Source organism: Lonchura striata, chromosome 2 (assembly GCF_050655825.1).
Source record: "Lonchura striata isolate lonStrDom1 chromosome 2, ASM5065582v1, whole genome shotgun sequence".
In the NCBI taxonomy this organism is placed as follows: Eukaryota; Metazoa; Chordata; class Aves; order Passeriformes; family Estrildidae; genus Lonchura; species Lonchura striata.
In genome coordinates, this window is record NC_140704.1 from 70,730,254 (window position 1) to 70,751,334 (window position 21,081).

The 21,081-nt window shown below is 39.5% G+C and overlaps 1 long non-coding RNA gene across 1 annotated transcript in view; it reads right to left on the reverse strand.

The window, feature by feature from the left end:
* Window positions 1-19,189, reverse strand: part of LOC110483455 (uncharacterized) — a 32,804-nt gene extending 13,615 nt beyond the window's left edge. Inside the window, exons 1-2 of the long non-coding RNA XR_002467573.2 lie at window positions 16,101-19,189; window positions 21-90 (exon numbers count right to left, since the gene is read on the reverse strand). This is a non-coding gene — a long non-coding RNA (uncharacterized LOC110483455). The remainder of the gene's footprint in view (window positions 1-20; window positions 91-16,100) is intronic.
* Between the last annotated feature and the right edge of the window lie 1,892 nt (window positions 19,190-21,081).

The window sequence follows — 21,081 nt, forward strand, 5'->3', positions numbered from 1 at the left end:
CATGCTTGGCATTGCTTTACTATTTGCCAGATGTTTCCAGGTTATTTTTCTCTTTCCATCAGTCAAGTTAATCATGTTCAATAGGCCACCCTGCAAGAGAAAGTAAAAGTAATTTTGTTAGACAGCTGCTTTGCATAAAGTGTTTGCTTTCAAGGAATATTTTGCAACCTGGAGATACTGGAAAGTAATAACAGAATAAAAAGGGGGTGGTAAAATCTGCTCACACATCACCACCCTACTGAGTATCTCCACACCCCTCCAAAATGAAACTAAAGCTTTGTTTTAGTGTTAGAGGAGGCTAAATCAAAATTCATTGATGACATTAAAAAAGCCAACTTGATCCACTGTGAAATACTGTCACCTCATTTTCCTTTATGATTCTAACTAAGAGTTAGAGTAGGGACACAGTCTGAATAGACCTTAATATGTAAATAATGACTAAATTATAGGACAGTTTGAAAACAGGATTTGAAATATATGGGGAAAAAAGTACGGTGATGGTGGCTTAGCTCAGAGTGCATTAACAGATGCAGTTCTGCTTTCTAACGGGCTTTCATATTTTTAAATTATTATATTTTCTATCCTCCAACTACTTGAAAAAATATTTCAAGGCCTTTGATTACACATGGAGAGATTTGAGACAACTCTACTGGCAAACACATTTATATCTGGGAAAATCCCCACATATATCAATATAAAAAATGTAGACATAATTCTAGTGTTGAAAACTTTCTCAGTTTTTATTGCATATTTATTGTTTTAAAGAATCTGATTTTAAAAGAGCCTTACAAAAATTATGATTTTATGACAAAATAATGGGGTTTAAATTAGGCATGGGGAGTCCCAGTGTAACTGAGAGTCTTCATGCTCACCATCATCTACTTTTCTAGTTTCTCAGGCTATCTTTTGAAAGCTGACATAATTATAAGATTTTCATGACTTTATCTACTGAGTGCAGATTTTATGATCATAGAGATCATATTGAACTATGACTTATAATAACCAAAGAAAGTTTACTGCATGTACAGTGATTAGCATGCACAAGCAAACACACACATACATAAGTCTAGAGAGGCACATGAGGCACACATGAATAAGTATATTTACATGTATATAGTTGGAGGGGGGAGGTGGTGGCATTAGTTAGTGGACATAGAACACATTGGATCAAATCTCTGAATTTAATTACAATCTCTTCTATAGATAGTTTTAAATATGATCCCATGACCCTAACTCAAAAGAAGAAATAGTGTTGTTACTAGAGAATGCTGAACAAAATGTACTGACATACATTGAATCAGTAATGCATGAAACACAGAATTGCTAGTGTCCCAGTGGATACAGCTGGGTGGTAATTTTGTATTAATATTGCATTATATATTAAATAATTATTAAATTTGCTGCCTTACCACACTTAGGAGCAGCAACCCACCACCAAAGGGTACAGCACCCAGGGGAATCATAAGGGACATCTCTTCAAAAGAGAAATCAATTTTCAGTCCTTGTCACTAGTTTTGTGTTCATTTAAATTTTCTTGGCTTCTAGTTTTTAATCCTAGAGAAGTGACTCCTGCACATGTGTGTGCATGTGTGTGAGAGTACAGAAATCTTCTGGTCTTCCTTGTAGTGCTAACACCGAAAAATCTAGGTACATCCCCATGACCCAGCTGGAGTTGAAGGTGTTTTCCATCTTCATATACTTAGGAACCTTGGAACTTTTTCCAATAGAAGTGTAGGTCAGTAGGAGTGAATATAAACTCCCTCATTACTTTCTGCAGATCCCTTCTAGAAGAATTGCATGAATGAGCATTTGAAAATGACTGTGCTTTATCCCTTTTATCACAGTCACTACGATTTACTTACTCCCTGGCAGGGACTCCAAGCTGTCTGCCTCCATAAATCAGCAACAGTCACCTTAGCCTTCTCCCAGAGGGTTCAGGTTGAGGTGCATGCAGGTTGGGATAATTCATGGGAAACATGACAGCCGCCTTAAGGATTTTTTTTATGACTTGATAAATGCACAGATGTGCCAAGGTTTTTGTAGGTGAATGATACTTGGATGTTTGCTCCTGAGAGATTATACTTTGATATAGATGTCCAATCTCTAAAAAAAGTGTATTTTTCAGGATATATTAACAAATGTAGCTCTTGCTTAAGACCACTGTTTTCTGTATTTGCCTCTTTAATTTTAAAAGTAACATATGGACTAAAGCCCAGCATTCATCAAACTGACGTGGGAACAGAGCAGACAGACATTTATAAATCTAGTCCATAAGCACGTTTTCTCATGTTTTGTTTAATCTAGTTGCAATTATGTTGTGTTGGGAGAAGAACAGTAGGAGCGAAACCCTAGCACCTCAGTGGCACTAGGATCTGAGTGGCTTGCATTTGGCGGAGCTACACGGACAGATTTTGCACCAAATGAGCAACCTGCAGAGTACGTGTTGTTGCCCCCCACCCCACAAACTTCACACTTGTGCACACAGCATGTTCCCAAAGTGCCCCTTACAGCAGGAGCTACTGAAAAGGGATGAGGGAGAACCAGGACACATCTATTTTGTGTGTGAAGAGAGGCTGTGAAGAGAGAGGCTGCTCTCTCATCACACAGACATCCTGCTGGGCCACATGAGGCTCAGCCATAATGTGCAGACTCATCCAGGGTGTTTGGCTGCCTACTCTGACAGCAGTAAAACCCCAAATTCACAGTGGCTACTTTTGACCTGGAGGTTGTTCAGACACCAGCTTTGCACCAGCATGGATCTCTCTGCCCTGCACCTTATCTCTTCCCTTGGCACCCTGGCTTCCCTGGAAAGATGGGGCCCCACAGTGTTCCTGCTGGCATTTAAGTTTAGCACATGTGCCCACAGGTCATCAGAGACACAGGCACTATTTCTTTTCAGGAACAATGAATGTAGTGAAAGAAGCAAAAAGACTCAAAAAAGGAGAGGTAAGGATATTGATTTGCTGAAGAAAAGTGTTACTCAGAGCCTGAGCTGGGATAATAGAACCGCAGGACACATCCTTATACAAGGAGCAGCTATTCATGGCCCTCCTTGAGATGTATAGATTTAATGGCAGCTGTATCGCCTTCTAAAACTGCCTTGTGCTATGAGATATGGTATGTACAGTAAAAATAGCACTCTCTGCACAGCAGGTTTCTATTATGGGATTAAACAATTGTGCCCACGTTGTAAAAACCAGCTAACAACTACCAAAGGCAAATCTCCCCAAAGCAGCCAGGCAATGAAAGAAAGTCACAAACAAAAGACTAATGACCTAAAAGTAAAATTCAAACCTGAAGATACCACAGAAAACATTGCTTAAAAAGCTATGTACAAAAGTGTGAATTATGCAAGTAAATCCACCTGACAACATCCATTGTTTGTTGCCCCCATATTTTATGCTCTTACTTCTGTTAATGCATATGAGAGTGTAAAATTCAGAGGGAAAGACAGCATGCAAAGTGTGTCTTATTTATGAATTCTATATTCAATGATTCCTCAGCTAAACCAGAAGAGGCACAGATGATTCTGACTGAACTTGAAAGGTTATGCTAACAGCACTATATAGTCCCCTACCAGTCCCTGCAGTGACTGAAGTTTTATGCAACCCATTTAGAAAACTGAACGAAATCAGTTTCGTTCCCTTCTAGAGTTGACCAGGTCATTCATTTAATCAAACTTCAACAAGTATAAAAAAAATTTGCTTTCAGTTCAAATGGTCTCATATTATATCCTTTTTTTAGCATATGGTACTAGGCAGATTGCCAGCCCTATATGGGAGGAGAAATTCAGCAATATGTTGCAATAAAGTTCTCTCCTGGCTCCTCAGTCAAAACTTACTTTCACCTAAAATATTCTTTCTTGCTCTTTCTTATTTCTAGGATCTCAACATAAAGTCATCAGCATTCATGCTGTAAGATTAGATTTAATGTGTTTCTAAAGCCTCCCATTAACCTTTCAGAAAGTCTGACATTTCCTGATTCACCAGACAACCACGTCTTTTTCTATTGGGGTAGGCAGTCTCTTCTCAAATCACTTGCATGTGTCAATAATGACTCCTTTCTTTCCCCACAAGCTGGAGGAGAGTGGGGCCCCAGCTTTCTTGACTGAAGGGGGTTGTTTTTGCAAAAGCTTGTGCACAAGCAAAGGCAGGGATGGAGAAATAATGTTAAGCAGCTTCACAATCAAAAGCTTCTGCAGATAGCCCCAAACCCAGACATAGGTGGATTGGGTAGTAGATAATGCTTTATTAAGGTACTGACAGAAATGTAGTCTTTCAGGATGCTTATGAGCCTGAGGAAAAGCTGCTATTATTCTTGAGTTTCCATTCCTGCTGAGCCAGCACCTGTTTGCACTTTTCCCTCATTCTGGTCAAGAAAAGATTCTCACTTAGCATGTAATAAAATGTTGCTTTATTTCCCCTGTAAGCCAAACACATTGACATCATTGGGTGTGTGCCTAGTTTATGGCCTAAGGATTTGGCCTTTTATACGTACACAATTATCTAGATCACTTTTCCCCCCTTCATTCCACACCCTCCACTCCTCTCCCATCCCCAGACTCATGTCAAAACAACAAGTTTTTCAGGTCTATTTTTTAAGTTAATATATGTGAGTGTCATGTGCTTGTAGATCTATTTGATTTCCTTGAGCTATCAGGGTGAGAGAAAATCCTTACATTTTAGCCATTAATTTGTTTTATAAAATTAGAGATCACATGGCTTTTGTGAACTGGTCAACTTACTTGTCTTCTGCAACTACAAATTTCAAATATTTTCTATAACCCAGATACCATGGAAGTTCTTGACTGAGTTTGCCTTTGTCATATAGAATGATTTAGCATTCAACAATGGAGTCCCCATTGTATAATATTTTTGAGGAAGGTTAAGGAAATTTTGGTCTTTTGTCCTTGATTTTCTTTCCCACAATCTAAGATGGCTCTTAAAAACATAAATGCTTATGATTTTTCCCATAGATGTAAAGTACAAGATATACTATCAGGAATTTAGTGCCACAAATGCTGAAAGAAAGTAATATCTTTTAAACTTGCTTGGAGGCCACACACAGCTTTTTTATGCAACTCATATGTTGGTTATTGTGAAAAGGAATCCACTCCTTCTTTCTCCAGTGTCAACTCTAACTAAAGAAATTGGGATAAAGTACTGTTTTCTCTGTTTTATATGTATTTATATACATCTATATGTCAATGTAATTATACAGTGGTCTGTACCTATATCTATCCATATTGATATCTATATTGATACATGTTTATATATGTATTTATAAAAATATATCTATATATCTCAATATAAATAGGCGTATGTAGGAATATGTATATTCAGAGCTCACAATAAGTAACACTATCAATGTGTGTTCCTAGATGTTATTACCTATTTATACAAACAGATCTTGAAAGGTACAGATCCTTTTAGAGGATATTGATATCAATAGGCACGAATACCTGTTGACTTGATAACTAGTACTGCCTATGGATTTGAATATCTATTGATAGCAGTTGACATCAATACCTCTTGGCATTAAGGCCTCAATACCTATATACCTATAAACAATGCCTATATTAATGGGCACTGATATATATCAATATTTATATCTATGATATTAATACCTATCACTAGTCACTGATAATAGTAATACCTCTCAATAAGCATTGGGACATTTTTCTGTCAATAGGCATTGATGCCTACCAACATAGACCCCTTTTTAGAGCAATATGATAGGCCTCAATACTTATTCACTTGGATACCTGGTTACTGATATGAGTAGGTATTGATACAAATTTATATGTCCAAATATCCATACCTGTTGATAGGCATCAACCTATTCAATTTGACATCTATCTATCATGATGGGTATCTATGTCTATTTTATTGGATATTGATTTTGGTCTCAATATGCACTATTAAATATCAATAGCAAAACACTTTGATAATATTTATCAAGAAAATTCAAAACAGTGAGCAATTGAAGTGTATCAACATCAGTAGCAACAATATCTTTACATTTATAGCCACTGGTAGTCATTGATACCTTCTGGTATTGTAAACAATGGATAAGTATCAATACTGATGTATTTGTATAGCTATCAGCAGGTAGCATATCAATGGGTATGGCTACCTATCATTACCCATCAGTATCAATAGCTGTTGATAGTCACCTAGGCCAGCCATTATTGACAGGCTTTTTCATCACTACCTACCTGTATTGATAAGCATAACTATGTATATATATATATATATATGTCTAATATCTATAATTTTAAAGATTGATTTTTATATTAATAAGCATCAATGCCTACATATATAAATATATTTTGAAATCAATAGTTGTCAACAGATACTCAAAACCTATAAATTTTGATTCCCATCAATGATAGGTAATGATAAGGATAGATATCAATAGGTATTGACACTTATCCATATTAATGGGCATTTTTAGACATCCATACTTACTCGTTTCAATGCTGATTTCAATATCTATATGTATCACTAGCTATCAATATTGACACCTACTGATTTTGGCATCTATTAGTAACATAAGGCATACATACCTACAAACACCAGTAGAGGTACTCTTCATCATGCTGTAAAAGATCCTTAAATTTCTAAAATTCAAGATGTGTCTTTATTCACACTATACTAACTCCGTTGTTCAACCAATTTGTCTGACACAGAGAGACACCGCACTTTAGGGACTTCTGAGAAGTTTTTTCTGCAATGAAGCCCTGTTTTGCACTAGGATCAAAATATGCTTCTTGGCAATGCTGTGCTGATAAACCTTGATAAACCAAGGAGGCCAGGGAATAGCCTTGTCAACAAGGACAACTTCCATAGAGTATTTTGATAATGCAATAATGTGTTGGAATAAAATGGCCTTATGGCCTGGCTTATATAGTGATGGATAAATTATTGATATAGACTACATTTCTAAGACATCTTCGTGTAAAGACTTACATGACAAATGCCTCCATGGAGATAACTCATGCATAAGTAGCATATATTTTCATTATTGATTTACTAAAAGGATATTATTGCTGCTGCAAATGCAGGAAAATTGTCTCTATGGGTCAAATTCCATTTTGATGTTACTGCAAAGAAGGTAACAAATGCACCAGGGATTTTTTTAACCTTCTTATCCAACCCATAAGAACAACTCTAGTTTAGCTCGTGGTTTAACTTTTCCAAAACCATACCCTAATATGTTGTGAGCTGCACTAAGTGTCTCAAGAAGAGAATAATAAACAGAAAAGAGTCTACTCCAGCTTGTCTTAACAAGCTGGTGAATCATGAAAGATTTTAAACCTTCCTTTGCCAGTGAGTATTTTGATTAAAAGAGAAGAGCAATAAAGAAGGCAAACACCAGATGATGGTGGTGAGGAAAGTTAAATGCTAATTGCTAATTTGGAGGCTCTCCCAACCTGATCGCAAGGGCCCAGCCCCACAGTCCTGCAGCAAAGGAGAGGGACAGACCCAGAGACTGCAGCCAGGTTCAGCCACAAATCCCTGCCTGAGAATGGACTGGGACATCAGCCCATGGCAGGGCCTCTGTCAATGGAACCCAGGGCCAGGCAAGGCTGAGGGGAAATGGAAACTGCCATTGTTGCAGCACCACATCTTCAGGGACTGATGGACCTAGAGGGTTGGAATGGGGTTCTGAGCCATGGACAGAGTGGGAACACTCCCAGAGGGCTGGGTAGAGATTGTCAACACTGCTGGAGTGCTGAGGAGTGCTGGGGCTCCAGGACGGTTTAGGTGAGAGAGATCTCTGAAGGCTGCTCTTGGGGAATGAGGTTTATTAGGGATGGAGAAAGGTCCTGCCTCGAGCTGCCAGACACAGCACGTGGCAGGGCTTGAGGGGATGGGGGAGGGGAGAGACAAAAGGATGCTCTAGGAGAAGGGAAGTTCCAAGAGGAGGGGAAGTTCCAAGAAGAGGTCTGACCCCTCAGAGACCCCTTATCAGGGGGCTTCAGGGTGGACTGGAACAAGGCTTGGGCCAATGGGGTTACAGACACTTGATGTTTTAGGGGAGGGTTACAGGTGCAGGGTGAGCCATACATTTTAGGGGGTGAGATGGAACACTCCACTTGACCCCTGGACCCATCCGTAGGCAAGGGCATTGTCCGGCTAGCAGAGAGGACTGTTCTCATCCGGGCTGTATTATTTATGAATAATTATATTTATCCATCCTTCCCAACAGTGGAGCCCCTGGACCATGACAGCAAAGCAACACTTTCAAAACTGTGTAGTTGGGCATATACCTGATAGGTATCATGCCACTCCTCCCCTACCAGACTGCAGCAGAGTGTAATATATCACTTTGGAGAACACTTGTCCACTTTTCTACCATTCCTACAGAACCTAAACAATACTAAAATAGTGTCAGAAGAAGACCTCCTCTGCCTGTTGGATGCATGGTAAGACAAGTTAAAGGTGGGAATTCTGAAAACTGCTCTGAGAAAGGATTATGTGCCAGCAGGAAAAGAATCAGTGATGAAACTATACAAAATCCTCATAGTGGAGTACACATGATACTGCTGGAAAGGATTCTGGGGTATAAAGCTTGTCTTCTTTCAGATCATGAAGTTTTCCAGCCCTGGAAAGGTTTGGTTTCTGAAATCCTAATTCTGGACCCATTATGATTAAAACAGATAATCCAAGATGATATAAGATACATAGAGTGCATTCAGATTGTAAAGTGACACAGACATGAGGGAAATAAATGCCATCATATTTAAAATATATTTCAGCTCCCAACTGCCAAATCTAAGTCTAAAAATGTGATTTTGAAATCCAAACTATATAATCACATTTGGAAATTCTATGGTTATTATGAAGTATTTATTAACTGTTCATTACCAAATAAAGCAATTCATTATTTTAAAAGTGCTTAGCTGTCTAAAATAATCCATCTCGATTTTGGTTCTGTTTTCATCTCAGCGATAATATACGACAATACATTAAAAGATTTAAGTAACGCTTTAAGAAACTTATTTTTCCATGTATCTAGGCCAATAGTTTCTACCTTTGGAGGGGCCACTTCTAAGGGTTAGGAAAAAGTAGCCAAGAAAAGAAGAAACTTATGTTTCTAGAAGTTTTATATTTGCTATACAGATGATGTACACTTCACAGATATACAAAACCAGTAATATGGGTATTAGGGAGGGTTCTTGCCAATAAATTATTGCATTCTTCTCCAACATTTCTACATAGAAACAGATGTATTTTTCTCCTAGGAAAATTTCAGGGGAAATAGAGGGGCATTTTTGTTGCTGTTCAAGTGACCAGTTACTCTGTCCATGCCAGTTAACACTAGCATCACCCATCATCTCTGTCTTTGATTATCAGACCCAGTAATTTATGCAACCAGGTGCTCAGCACAACCAGAGTCTGTGCTGCTGTCAGCAAAGCTGGGTTTTACACCAGGACCTCGTAGTCTAGGTGTGGCAGAAGGAAGTGTATGCAACCCAGGGGCAGGACTCCAGGGAGTCACAGGGCGTTGGCATCGTGGTCTAGATGACAACTTCCTCTTCAAAGTCCATTTCTCCCTCTTTCTCAAGGCAAGATCATTTGGCATGATACCTATCTGCCCAAGCCAGGGCCACGGGGGATATGAGCTACCCAGACCTGGGATGCCTTAACAGCAGCATCTCTTAAGCAGCTGTGACAATATCACTGAGAGTGCAGAGGAAGACTTGAGTAGGTAATCCATACTTTCACTACATGGAAATGAATATAGGTTAGTCAATAAATTGACTTTTTCTTGGTAAGTGATTTAAAACCACAGAGTGAAGGTTGGCACATGAACTCCAGCAGGAGTTTAAGCTACTACTACTACTGCTACAAAAAATCTCCAGTCTAGGATTTTAAGGGATTTTTTCAGCAATTTTTGTATTAGAGAATGAAATAAAAATGAGAACTAGGGGTTTTTATTATTATTATTAGTTTCTGTAGCTGGCAGGTGCTTTGCACTTGAAAATACAAGTGACTAAAGGTGAGAAAATGCTATAAGGGAAAAAGATATTAATGGAGGAGCAGGGTATATTGTCAAGGGGGATATCAGCAGAGCCTCCTGCCATTCTGCTTCACTGAGGAAAGTTCAGGGGGATGCATGCCCTTTCAAGTCTATCTCTGCAGCTGGGTGTTAGATATATAAATATATACTCACATCCCATACACTCCTGGGGATTTTTTAAAATTTTAAAATATTTTATTTTTAGGGATTTTTTTGTTGTTGTTTTTGTTTGTTTGGTTGGTTTTTGTTTGTTTTTGTTGGTGTTGGTTTGTTTGGGATTTTTTAAGAAAATAAAGGAATGTATTTCTTTGCCAACAACCAATCAGTACACTATGGAACAGCAAATTAAACTGTAAAGCTTCTTAGGTCTAGATTAATTGTAGCTAATTTTAGGTACATAAATGAGACACAGTATGTACAATGCCAATTTGGGTACCCTGTGTTGTCAAGACAGAGAGACAGGATACTTCCAGAGGACACTTAAATATTAAAGTGGCTTGAGACTAACCCCAGAATGTGTCTGTCTGTGTCAACTAGCAGTAGAAGACAAGTGGACAAGCCATAATCTGAATTTAGGTGCCTTAATTAGATGCCTGGAATTGGCTGAGTTGATTCCAGATTTATTTAAGAAGGAAGATGAATAGAGGACTTGTGAATGAAAAGCAAAAGGACAACAAATCAGTATAGCAGTCAGCTTTTCTTTCTAAACTCCAAAGGTTACTTCAAAGACACAGAGAGGAATAAAAAAAAAAAATATTTTAAAACACTGAAGAAAAATAATTTATAAAATTCCTTTGAGCCAAGACATTTAACATAACAACATAACAATCATAGAAAATCAGTTCTCGTTTCTTTGCTTCCATGCTTTGTATGGCATCCTCAAAAGGACATATGAAGTTCCAAAAATAATATTTTTTAATATTAGGTGGATGATTAAAGGCACTGCTAGTGGAATTAGAATTTTTCTCTCTTTCTAAAATAATGCAAATGTTTATTTTTCAAGAATCACCTTTGGCATGATGGAAATCTCACTGAAAGTAATGGTAATTGTTCAGGTTAGACCTTAATATTCCATGTATTTCCATAGCTTTTCATTTGATTATGCTTCTTTTGAAGCTCTGTTATTAAAGAAAATAAGTGCTACCTTTCAAACACAGCTGGAGTAGTGGCAAGGGACAAGGTTTCTCTGTAGCATTAATTTTTAATGTATTTTCACTCTTAAGATTGACCTTCCATTTATAAGATAAAAGTACATTTGAGACAAGGAGTCTCCCTGAGATATTAATAGCTTATTTAATTATTCTCCTTTCCTTAGTAGTCATACTTCAGAAGGCATTCAGAGAAGCTGCATGAGCACCCTGCACATGAAGCTGCACGAGCACACAGTACTCAAAACACATAGACATTTGTTTTATTTGCCCATTTCCCTTGATTTGCCAACCTGTTTTAAATGCAATTGACAAACTTGATTGATGTCTTTCATCTTGTGATATAGAGGTGAAAAGATTAGACATCCTCTGAGGCTGGCAGTGGCAGAAATTACCTAGGGTCACACTTTCAAAGCAAAATTTAAAAGCAGCAGAGCTCCTCTCTTGGAGCTACTTTCTCCTATTTGGGATGTTTTTGGTGATGTCCAGCACTAGTGCCAGAACAGCAGCACTCTGACTTCTTTTGCTGCCAAAGAAGGAGCTTGTGAGCACAGTCAGACCTCAAGACCTGACTTTCCAAGGATGTCCGGTCCAGTGTGAGCAAACCAGGGAGGAGGTGGTGGTGCCACCTGCAGAGTCCTGAAGCTGTTGGCAGGCCTGGGATAACAGCACATTCTCATGCTGCCACTGATCATAAAAGCCAATTGAACTGAACAGGGCCAGATCACTTCCACCACAGCCTCAGGTGGAGGTTAGCTTGATCCAGAGAGGGATGGACGTGAAAAAAAGCTGTTCTGGGTACTGCTGCGGAAAGCAAGTAAATTTGCCCTATGATATTTTCATTCACCAAGAGAAACAGATGGGGTTGGGTGAACAAGCCAAAACCAGCTTTAATTAGTACTCCTTTGGAAAGGAATGTGCATAGGGACGCATGCTGCAGTAATTTGAATCAAGCTGGCAGTAATACCTCTGTCTTTAAAAGATCCTCTAGTACTTGTTCCAACAGCTCAGTATATTTTGCTTTCAAACTCCTTCACCTACAGCACAATACAGTTCCATTAGACTCAGGCTCCTAGATCCATGGAAGGATTTTAGAAGCATACAGCTGAATATGTTGCAGACATCATCTCTGGGGACACTCAGGCAAATTTCATTTAACACTGAAATTTGTTTTCAAGATTTGACAAAGACTTTCCTTGTATCTGGACAGGCAGATGTATTATCATTGTGGAATAACACTTTCAGAGCAGAGAGGAAGTTTCACAAGGATAGATCTGTGCATAACAACAGATTATTACTTTCTCTAAATGAACTAGTTCAAGCCAATGGAAAGAGAAGCCACATGGGTTCAAATTAAAGTTTGTCTTAAAATACTTCTACTTACTGTACAAACCTAATATTTTCTTGACTGCTGTTTAGGAGAGAGAGATCACACTGTGATACCTAATGAAGCTCAGATGCAAATTATTAAAATAAAATAGAGCAATCAGGTGGGAATTGAAAATTCAGAATCATTCTGTGTTTGCTGAGAAGTCATTATTAAAGAAAAAAGAATAATTCATTCCCACTGAGTTACTTGGAGACATTAAACACCACACGATGGAGACTATTCATATTTCACTAGTATATAGGATAGCCAGACTCCCTAGTAGGAAATAACTTCCCTATGGATGTATCTAAGCAAAGGTGAACCCGAGGCATCTTGAGATGCCCTAACAGATGACAAAAAGCTAGAAAGCCATTAAAAAAACCTGATTAACTCAAACCTTCCAAATTCTAGTCTAGTGCCCTAAATCAGATTGACTCCTCCATGCTATGACTAGAAATTCAGGCTGAATCATAGAGATTATATATATATATATATATATATATATATATATATATATATATATATATGTATATATATATATATATATATCTCAAGATTTCCTCTTGATGTCAAGCAGCAATTTCAACTTTCCTTGTGTTGGTTATTTTTTTTTTTTTCATACTCTGATGGGTGTGTGCATGGATTTGGTAGCCTCTCTCTTTTGAGGCTGCTTCCCTTTTCAGCTGCTTACCTCCACATTACCAGTGTGGTGATTGCCTGCACACCTTGGTCCTAAGCACTGCGAAAGCCAAACTAGGAGGATTGCCCAAGGGAAGGCAGCATGGTTTCCTCTTCCAAGAAGCTGAGTAACATCTAGTTTCTTACTTTTCTGTGAAGGAGACTGCATATTCCCAGGCTGCTCCACCCCTGCCAGGATCAACTCATATAAAATGTGCTGTTCCTACTGCATTAGGTCAAGGCTGCTAATCTATTATTCTGTAGAAATTTGAGTGTAGGAGATGCAAGAAGTTAACAGTGGAGAGACTTGTAATTTATATCCCACTCTCAACTCACTGCCAACAGTGCAGAAGAGTTTTGAGACTTGAAAATGAAAACTGGACACTGGGAATTATCTTTCTGTGGTGGTTTTAAGAGACCAAAAAGAGTCTGCAATAGGTGTAGGCCAAATACTGTGTGTGTCTGCTTAAGTTTTGATTGCAGTGAGAATAGGCTTGGATAAAAACCACAAGAGTACTTCAGGATCTGGCCCCATGTAGGGTGTTTAGGGGAGACTGGTTGTCAGCAATTGGGTCAAGCCAACAACTTCTGTCTACTTAAAATAAAGTCATTATTCTCAAACCCACAGCAGTGCCTGCTCCTGATGACTGCTGCAGTCACTGATTGAAACCAGAATTAGCCAAAGTCTTTCTCGGTCCCTGCTTCTAATTTAACTTCCCAGCCTTGTTATTTCTGGCTGTAAACATTTTTATTTTTTTACTCTGAGAGAGAGTTCAAAGTTTTTAACTGATTGTGCCCAAGTAAGTTTTCTAGCCAGGAGCCTGTACTGCTTCTTGAACTTGAAAATAATTGGTCCAGTCAGGGATTTCTTGAGGAACACTGGACAAAATGCTCTGTAGGCATTTCAAGGGTAATCATACGCTAACCTGTCCCAGGATACTTAATCTGTTAGATCATATTTCATATTTTTATCATGATAGCATGAAGAGGCCCCAGCAAGACCCCCAGTGAGCTAGAAATTTTAGAAATGTGGATGTTTACCTGGTCTCTTTCCTGAAAGCTAACAATCTAAAAGAAGCCTATAAAAAGCATATTTAGAGAAAAACAATAAACCTGGTAAAGTGGTCACTGTAGTGAATAATCTTATTTGCTTGTATTAAACTTACTTTTGTCATCTGACCAGCAACATCCAGCTTGTGTCAAATCAACTAGCAAAGAAATGGATATTTCTGTGCAAAACTCACAGGAAATCTTGCAACATCACTCTTTTGCTATACTTTTGGATAGCTGCAGTTATTCCCTGTTAAAATTATTAGTAGTCTAAATGAATGAGATCACCTACTGAATAAAAGCACAGCCAAGCCACACTCATAACATGATCTCATGCAGGCATGTCTTCAAGAATGCCCCCCTGAGAATTTTCAACAATTGTTCATCCAATTGTTGTATGTAACATCTATTCAGAAAGGAAATGTGGCTGACAAAATCAACTAAAAAAAGAACTCACTGGTGCCAGAAAAAATATTAAAAAGTGTTTGTGCCTGGGTATTTTAATATATATTCTTTTCTCATCACCAAAAAAGAATCCATTCATTTTAAACAAATCTACATAATGTTAATTTTTCACATACAAGGGCCATTCATTTATTTCAGTTGAGGCTCATGAGACTAGGTCTTAAATAAGTTATGCATGAGTGTCTCCATGCCCTAGAGCCAAATATAGCAAAACATTCTCTTATGGCAACCATATAGTGCAGATCTGTCTGCACAGTTCCAACACCAATAATATTTTTGTCTCATCTACACAGCAAGAAAGCACTGTTTTTTAGAAAGGAGGAACGAGGAGATGAAAACATCCACCAGTTGAAGACCATTTTGGTGCTAAACAAGCCAGATGATTCCTTGTCAGATTTTCATAATTCATCATCCACTTTTGAAAAGTACCCATCTGCATACCTGTCCTAAAATACAGATGATTATAAGGGACTTGTTGAGAGGAATTGTGCACTGGAGAGGGCACTTGAACCAGAACCACTAAATCCTCATAATCACGAGCTCATCCTTCTTCCCAAATCTCTGCCAAGGAGATCACCAAGAACTCAGACATTACACAACATTGACTTTCTGTCTCTTTGAAGAACTTTGATCCTTGCAAGCAGACATTTTCTACCCAAGACAGCTCATTGCATTAGTCTATCCCCTTGCCAGCTCTGTGCAGAGGCTAAAGAGAAATTTTGCTGCACAAGACAGTGTGAAACATGAAGATGTGGCTCAAATGGAAAGCACAAGTGGTCAGAAAAAAGAAAAGAAAATGTGGGGAAAAGGGGGAAAGAAGAAAACGGATGAGAGCCAAAGAGAAAGAAACAGACACTGGTTTTGTTGCATGGGTTTGAAAGCTTTTATGTGAGGACTTAGTGTATGGTATTACTGACATTTAGCACTTAGAAATGACACTACAGTTGGTAAGTGCCTTTGGGCAGCAGACAGACAGGGTACCATGCAAAATACCTCACAGATTTTTAGCAAGTCTGCTTAATGATCTTTTATTGCATGAGTCACAGATCCCACTGACAAACTAGTATGGTCAGTGCTGGTGTGAGCCACCAGCATGCTTGCCCAAAATGCCACCAATGATACTTCCCCTCTGAAGCACAGAGATGAGTTTTTAATTCTGTTAGATGGTCGTCTAGAAAAAATACTTTCCCTACACTCTCTCCAATGCCGATTTTCAGGATATCACTGAAAAACAGGTTTTCTGACACTATCACTGACTGGCATTTTGAAGATCTTTTTTTGTTTGTATTTTGGTTACTGAGGGATAATGCCAACCAAGTGTGCCCACACATTTTTTAATGTTTCTGCTAGCAAGAAGTTACCTGACAGCCATCCAGAGCATGACACCCGCAAGATTTAAGAACCATGCAAAGGGACAGGTACAAAACAGTGATGCAGGAACACCACAGTGCTGCAAGTCTCCAGTCACGTTTGTTTGCCTGGCACACATGGGAGAAATTGAAATAGGCAAGCTCAGTCTGCTAAACCAAGCAAGGACATCTAACAGAGACAATGAATGGGGCCAGGTGCATTTTATTCTCTAACAGATGGTATGAAAAAACCTCCTTGAATGCAATTTCAGCATTTCTGTGCATGCAAGAGAAAAAGTCTGAATTTATATTTAACTTCTCTTGAGCAGGACTGACTGCCATTTTCACTTCTTTTTCCTCACTGGAAAAAGTGGGCCTGGGCCTGATTCTCAGCTGATGTAATCTGGCATTTTGCCACCCAAAGCAATGAAAGTGCATGGGCAGAGAGGAAAGACAACAGTTTAGTCAAGGACCCTTGAGAAAGCTCCGCCTTTAAGTGCTACCACAGACTGACATCCATGCAAAGCAAACAGGATGTCCAATTTTAAATCTCTAACAAGCCACATCCTGTAAACTCCATTCTACTCAGCTGACCCAGGAGATAAAATGGTTGGGACTGATCCACAGCCATGATAAGGCTGGTTTGCTTAAAGTTACAGCTGAAAATGCCTCCTGAATGGAATTTTATTTTATTCCACCTGCCCCACACCCCACTTCAGGCATGCAAAGAATGAAAACAGTAGATCAGAAGTGAGACTGCTGCCCCAGCAGAGCTCAGATGTTCCTGCTGGTTGTTTCCAGGACATTGCCAGCCCCAGAGTAATCATCAGTCTTACCCTTCACTGAACCTGATCTTCAGACAGATAACAAATAAGGGTGTTTCCTTCTAGGGGGAAAAAAATGCTTAATTGCAAATGGATTTAAGAAGATCATAAAGACCTACCAGTTCATAGCTGTTGAAAGAGGCAGTTTGTTGGTCTTTCACTGCTATTCCACTCTCCATGCACAGTACATCTGCTATTAAGAGACTTTTAAAGCTCATCCAGGTTGTGTGAAGCAATCCTGCCTAACAAACACACGAAAGGTATTTGGGAACATTTGTTGTTTCACGTTTATAAACCTGTATCAGTGATGCCATAGTACTCTGAGGACTGACTTTAGTCCTTCATTTTCATTCACCACAATATTTGCAATTATGCCCATGTGAGAAGCTGCTAATCAGGGTCCACAAAAGCCAAATAATTTTGAGTCTATACATGTGTGTGGCTGTACCTTGTGGCCTAAAAGCCATAATTGTTAATGCTATATATGTTAATAGAAACTTTGCAATTTTTTTATATTAGGAGAAGAAAAGCTGGCATTATCCTAACATGACTAAAATTGAACAAGATGCACTTTTTGGACTATTCTAGACATAATTTCATCTCAGCACATACTTTGTTGTTCATTTACTTGCAAGACTGGCAGTACAGGCTAAAGGTTTCTGTTGTACTCTAGTTTAAAAGCCATCCACCTAGCAATGAGGAGGCTGGCAGAAAACTCTTGGTTTCTGACTGCCCTCCACTACTCCCATAAGTGAAGAGACAGTCCTGCTGGGAATGATGGCAGAAAAACCCAGCAGAGACTGATGACATCTCATCCATGAGACAGGCAGAAAAACCAGGATAGGGAGGATGCAGGAGCAGGTTGAACTTTGCTGAAGTCACATATTTGATCACAGCCAACCCAAGTCCTCAGAGTAGATGCCAGTCCCCGAGACTGACTCCACAGCATTTCTTGTAAGTATATTTTAATTGTACAATGAATTGAGACTTATCTGGGGCAGGTAAAGCAGGCCTTAGAGCAAAGTCCTACTGCTGGATTAGTCCTGCACGAGTATGGATTTCAGCAGGTTGGCTTATGGCTCGTTACGTTGCATTACTTTGTGTACTGCTCTATGAATTCATTTGTGGCAGACTGTGGGAGAATATGCTTGTTCTTCCTAGGCCCTTGTGTGCAAGTGCTCTCAGCTTGCCAGCACAGTAAATTAAACTGCTGGTGGAAAGACACTGATCCTACTCTAGAAGATGAACTCTTCCAGCTGTTAATGTAAGTCAGATTTTGGGACGGGGAGCAAAATGGAAAAAAAGAGGGAGATGAAGGGTATGATACTTGGTGGAAGGAATTTTGGCAGTGGGTTTTGCCCTGACAAGCAGCAGGGTTCCTTGCTAAGGAGATCACGTATGCTGCATGCAGGCTTGGAATCATGGAGACAGCTGATGAGAGTTTAGGCTTTGCCAGACAATAGCATTGTAGTACACAGACCAAGAAAAACTCATCAGATATGAATGGAAAAGTAGCTTTCTGGAGAATTCCCTCATGGAGTCATTACTGAGCCTTCCCACAGCATGCTAGCAACATGTGCAGACATATGGACAGAGACTCTTGCTATGAACAATGCCACCCTATGCTGTAGCGCATTCCAGAGCGCCCCCCACAAAGTATCTCATGGACACCGTAACTCCTGAACCCTCCAGCATTCCTGCCTATAAGCTACTTTTTCAGCCATTCCCCAGGAACAGACTCTTAATCCTTAGTGAGGTTAACTGGAACAATGGTACTTATGGGACTGTGCTAGAAAAGGAGGAATGAGCAGAAGGTGCAGGAGGAATTAAACACAGCCCAAGAGATGGGTGCCCAAATTCTGTCAAATAGCATTGATGGGAGGGGACTGTACATTGCTCTCCATAGCTTTTAAGTGCACACCATCAAAAGCAACCTAGCCTGCTTTAGAAAAAGCATAGACAATAGGTCTAGGGAATAGATCCTTCTCCTCTATCCAGCCCTGCTGAGATATACTTGTGTTGATAGGTCCAGTTCTAGGCTTGAAGAGAGAACTCAACATACTGGAGTGGGTCCTGCAAAACAATCTCAACCATAATTAAGGGATTGAAGCATTTTACATAAACAAGCAGGGGCTGAGAGAGCTGGGACTCTTGTGCCTGGAGAAAAGAGGGGATTTTATCAAAGCATATAACTATCTGAAGGGGAGAATAGTCAGTAAAGAAGATGGAATTAAGTAGTGCTTAAGTGTCCACACTTAAGTGTCCTCTTGTCTTTATGGGACAAGAGGAGGTGGACATGAGCTGAAATACAAAGAAGTCCACTTAAATGTAAAATAAAACTTTTTTTTTTTTTTTCTGTAAGGATGGTCAAACACTGGAAGAGGTATCCTGGAGAGTCTGTGGAGTCTTCCTCCTTGATGATATTCAAAGCCCAAGTTGATGTGGCACTGAGCAATGTGCTGTATTTGACCCTGCCAAGTGCAGCAAGGTCAGACTGGATGACATCCTAAGGTCTTTTGCTTCTGCAGCTCTTCTGTGACATTCAGTCCTTTGAAATAAGGACAATGGTATTGAAATAAGGACAATGGTACTAATCCAGCTTGTCTTTCCACAAGGTTATTGGAGTACAAGCAAAATTCCATAAGTGTACAAGCTTTATCTTCATCACCTCTTGAAGCAGCAAAGGAAGTTGGTGTCCTATGCTTGGATTTTAGTAAGACACATAACAGCTTGGCTATCTTTACCAACTATCCTTCAACTCTAAAGCCAGCATGCTTTATAGCCAATGATGTTAGCAAACCTGTGCTAAGGAAAAAAAAAACAATTGCAGAATATTTCCAGTCTCAGGCTAGAGGCAGGATGTCCAAGACTGAATCTGTCTAAAAAGTAATTTCCTTCTGATGTAAAAGACATTCTCTTTTTAATTCTCCCTCCTGAAAATACCATTGCTTTCTTATTTACTAAATGGCGTCAAATATCAGCCAGCAGAAAGTGTCCAACATGTCCCATGGTAAGTATCAATTTATACCCATTATGGAAAGCCTTATGCAGGTCTGTAGAAAATAAGTGGGTCTAAAATGAAAGTTTTCTAGAAACAAAATAGCTTTCTCAGCAATGTCTTAACATTTTCTATGGAAGGGAAAAGCTAAAAAAAATCCACATCTATAATATCTCTGCTGAAAGTGTGCAAAAGGCTCTGCTACAGTAGAGGTTGTTCTCTCTCCTTGCTTCGTTTTTGTACTTTCATATCTACCTATAGCATGGTAATGAAGGTTGTTTATTTCTCCAAAGAAATTGCTTCTAAATGAAATGTAAAGTGTCAGTTCCGTCACATGGTGTCTTAGCTGACACTTCAGTTGTGGGTGCCTCTACCCTCTGTCTTGGTTCGACAAGACAGGAATCTGCAAAGGAGGGCTAAAGCCTCCTGTGCAATGGAGAAGGTAAACCCCCTCCCTCCGAATTACTAGGAGTTTTAAATTAAAAGGCTCTCAGGCAAAGATATGGGAATGGGAGTAACAATTCTTTACTAGGAGACAACTAGACAACAATTTAAAAAGGCAAATGCAATCGGTACAAACAAAACCAGTGAAAAATCCACAACCTGAGGATTCGGGGTGCCAGTATCAGTTCTGCTGGGACGATTGCTCCCCTTGCAGTGGTTGATGAACTGCAGCTGCAGTGGTGATCTTTAGAAGGGTATAGTTTTCCTCTGAAGATCTGGTGGCAGTGGGGCCGGTCTTCCTCTGCACCGGGGTTGCCTCCGAGCTCCGCCGCCGTCGCCTCAGCGCGCTTCGGCTGCTTTGCTGCGAGAGACGCCGAAGAGAGCTGCTTCTCTGGCAATCCCCCAAAGTAAAGAGCTGCTCTGTCCCCAAAAAGGTACCCCCTTATATCCAATAAAAGAGTGCTTGGCTTCCCCCTCTGGGTGGAACATCTCACAATAGGATGGTGTTACGTTACCAGCCCTGCATTGAATCAGTCAATGGCCCATTAGCAAACCATTACCTCTTAGGAGCAAAACCGGTTCTTGGAAAAGATAACAAACTTGCCCAACTTTCAACAGATGGCAAATAGAATACAAGCTTATCTTACAAACCAGGACACCCTCACAGAGCAGAATAAGGTTGGTTCAGAAGTATTCTTTATATAAGGGAATCAGGAAAATCTGTCCC